Here is a 4,195-nt window from a genome sequence, read left to right on the forward strand (position 1 = left end):
CAGAAAAACATTTCTTGGAGAAAGAACTACAGACAAATAGAAAAATCTACACTCAAAAGACTCAGTTAAAATGGCATCTGCAGCCAGCAAGTTGGCTCTTCCCATCTGACAGTCAGAATTCAACTCTTGTCATCAGCATTCAGTTGTACTGCATTTGCAGCAACGCAAACAACAATAAGCAAATGGAAAAGCAAAGGAAACATATTGCTCAGAACCAGATTTCTGATTCAATTATCATGTAATCAGAGGAATCAAAAGCCAGTTTCCCTCAATAAAGAAAAAGTGGATATGTAACTTTTATAGTCTATGATTCTTTCACTGGAGAAGCAAAGAGACTGTTAATGTGATTATACATGTGAAGGTTACTATTGTCTTTAACACAGGCTTACAATATTTTTAGTGTTCAGAGAAAATATTAAAGGGGAAGACTAATTTTTTTCTTTAATAAACAAAAATTATAGCACCTTAGTATAACAAAAAACTAAAGATGATTATAGGTTACACTTTCTGTCGGGGATTTAGAAGGCCCTCTAAATTGGACTTCAGGTATTTATGTTGTTTTGGGTTATAGGAAAAGCGTAATGTAAACAAAATACAAAGAATTTTGAATATGCAAATATATTACCAATGTTATTAAGAGTCCAACTGAGATGCTTAACATAGTATGTTCTTAAATTGGTACCAAAGATATCATGAAACTTTTGAGCAAATGTAGAGCAATTCCCCTCATTTTACAGATAAATTCAACTCAGGTCAAATGACTTTCACAAAATGTACAGCAATTAGCAAAATAATGAGAACGAGAACCCAGGTCTCTCAGTTGAGTGATGTTTGCCACTACAGGACACCGTGCACAGAGAATCTGAATTGTCACACATTTTATATTAATTAATATATATAACATCTTATATATATGTGTGTATATATATACACATACACACACACACACACACTATATATATATACATTTATATTAAATGCAGGAAAGCATAAAAGTGAGAATGAGAATCACCCAGTCACCAGTGTGATTTTGTTGTATTTCCTTCCAAAATTTTTACCTCAGAAATGTAGAGCGCATCTTCCTTCACCTTTTAAAATAAACTTAACTGAGGTATAATTTCGAAACAATAGAATACACTGATTTTATGTGACAGTGTCATCATGTAACTACATGATGTAACTACCTGTATATAACTACTATCCATTCAGGATAGAGTATTTCCATCACACCAGAACAGTTCCTTTATGCATATTTGCAGTCAATTCCTATGACTCTTCATGCCCCAGGCAACACTCTTCTTCTTATCTACATAAACTAGTTTCACCTATTCTCAAATATCACATAAATGGTATCATACAATGTGTACTCTTTTATGTTTGGCTTCTTCCACTCAACAACATACTTTGGAGATTTATTCATGTTGTTGAATATGGCAGCAGTTTGTTCCTTTTTATTGCTGAGAGGTATTCCATTATATGGCTATTGCACACTTTTCATGCATTCACTATTGATGAATATTTCAGTTGGTGTATATTCCAGTTATATCCATTTAAGGGCTATTATGAATAAGATGTTATGAACATTCGTAAGCATGCATCTTTTTATATGAACTGTTCTTCATCTGGGGTTTGTCTGGTATTTCCTCATGATTAGATGCCAATTTGCAGCGTTCGCAGGGTATCACATCTTATCCATCTGTCCAACATTGGTAATGTTAATTTTTTTCACTCTGTCAAATGTTTTCCAATTTCTCCAATGTATAATTACTGCTTTTTCTTTCCTTAAAACACATAAGCAGTCTGTGAGGAGGCACTTCAAGTTTGATTTATTACTCTTCTCTTTTTTGTACCATGCTTTTGGTGATGTATCTGAGAAATCTCTGCCTAACCCAGGGTCACAAATATTTTTCTTGTGTTTTCTTTTATCACCCTCTTTTTGAAGGATATTTGCAATGAATATAGAATTCTGAATTGTTAGGGCTTTTTTCTTCTCTTTTTCTTCCAGGATTTTAAAGATTTCCGTAATGTTATGGCATCCATTACTTCTGGTAAGCTGTCAATCACCATTTGCATTGTTTCTCCTGTTAGTCCACTTGGGCTTTACCTCCCTGTGCTGCATTCTGAAAAGTTCCCCCAAACAGAAAGCCAGATTGAAAAGTGGTTTACCGCTGTGTGTTTCCCTTCTCTTATATATCAAAGTTTTGAAGTGCTCAATGCCCATAGTTGCCTCAAATAATTTGTCAGCTATTACAGTATTTCATGATAAGAGGGTCTGATACCAGTTATTCCATCATGCTATATGAAGAATTCTAGCACGCTTAGTCTTCTTACTTTTTCTCCAATCCACAAACGAAACAATCAATAATATATTTTTGAAAACCTACTATAAGACTGTGCTTGTTATTAAAGATGCAAAGACATGGTACAAACCCTTAACAAGCTTATAACTTTGTAGGCTTATCTTGAAGGATAAAACAAAAGGATAGAAAGTATTGAAGGTTTCTACGAATTGTTGTTGCAAGTCAAATATATCAAGATTTCCAGTCACGGGCTGATGAACTTTGTAATTAATGCATGATTTCAAACCTCACTGTTGCTCAACATTGCCTTCTATTATCCTCAGTTGAAATCCTCATCCATTTCCCACAGTAATCATTCCAAAGTTTCTCTCTCTAATGCTGGAACAATGAAGGGCATACATCCTTAATATAGATCCAGTAGTGAATATGATTTAACACCTTCACAACTGTCTTCTCTTGAGCAAATTCAGCCAAATGTGTATATTCAGACCTGCGTGAAACTGACCAATCAGGACCATTCTCCAGTTCATAAACAGCACTAGAAGGAATGTGCATATTTGCTATTTGGTTGAAGTCCTGCTGGAAGGAGCTTCAGAATTTGTTGATACTTGTCTTCTTTCTGCTTTAGTCTTTGAAAAGCTGTTTGAGCTTGGAAATAATTCTTGAACACCTATATGACCTTGGTAACAAAGATTTTAAAGGAATTAACACCTGTATTAATGGCTTTCATCATTCAAAGAGAGTAATGAGGAAATTACTTTACGCCAGGTCTTTATTCCACATATGTTCACCCCAAGGGGGCAGGGCGCAAACATGTGTAAGACTCATTTTACATCCATGAGGAGTGCACAGTTTACCCTGGAGAAGGACACCTTAACAAATCATATGAATGTACTTAAATTATAGCGCAACTTTGAGTGCTTGTGTGTGTGTGTGAGAGAGAGAGAGTTAGAGGGAGGGAGGGGGGAGGTTTGGGGACATAGGAATGTGTTCTCTCTCTTGGTGGTAAAGGCACACAAACAGACACTTTATTTTTAAAAATATGCAGGAGAGCCCAACCCAACTCACTTAATTCAGGAAAAACCAGGCTGAGGAGAAAACCTGGACAAAACCTCTTCAGGTCAACATTTGAGCCTGTAATATTGATTGGGACAGTTGCTGTGAATTCTGGAGCCAGCGGTTATGAATCTCTTTGCCAGTGGGATGCAGTCTGCAGTCTAACATGTGAACTCCTCCATCCTACGGCAGTGAGTGATAGGTGGCAATTGCTTGACTAAGGCCCAAATATGGCCAAGTGCAAACAGGCCAGCCACAGAATGTGGATGGTGCCATGTAACAAAGAGTATGCATCTGGAGTGAGATTGATGAAGCAGCCAGAGCTGATGCTGGAAGGTGCTTTGACAAACAAATTTGGGCTTAAGACCAGAAAAAAACCAAGGAAAAGGTGGTAGCCAGTCAGCAAGGCAAGGTTTGAGGCTGAAACACCAGCAGGTTTTAAATGAGGGATGCCTTATTGAGTGTGACACTAAGGGAGGCTGGAGGCCTGATGTGTCAGTAGCAAAGGGAAGAACGGTCACGTCATTGAGCAGGACTGATGCGATATTGTCAAAGTAAATGTCAGTATTTTGTAGTTTAGGATTGTGTCCACGGGGAAAACCTCCAATCCCCACAGCTATGTTGCACTTTTAATAGAAGCAGGCATTCCACTCTCAGAGGCTTCTGTTTCTAGAGAAAGGCAAATTCTATAAAAAATTCAACTTGCTTCTCAGAAGAGTGACCCATGCTAAGATAGGAAGGCAATACAAGGCCACAGATTTTCAACGCAGATTGTATCATAACTTTGGGTGCTTAGAGGAAAGCACTTAGTTTCTCAAATTACTGCACAAAGTAATCTA

The sequence above is a fragment of the Manis javanica genome, chromosome X, assembly GCF_040802235.1.
Source record: "Manis javanica isolate MJ-LG chromosome X, MJ_LKY, whole genome shotgun sequence".
NCBI classification, from domain to species: domain Eukaryota; kingdom Metazoa; phylum Chordata; class Mammalia; order Pholidota; family Manidae; genus Manis; species Manis javanica.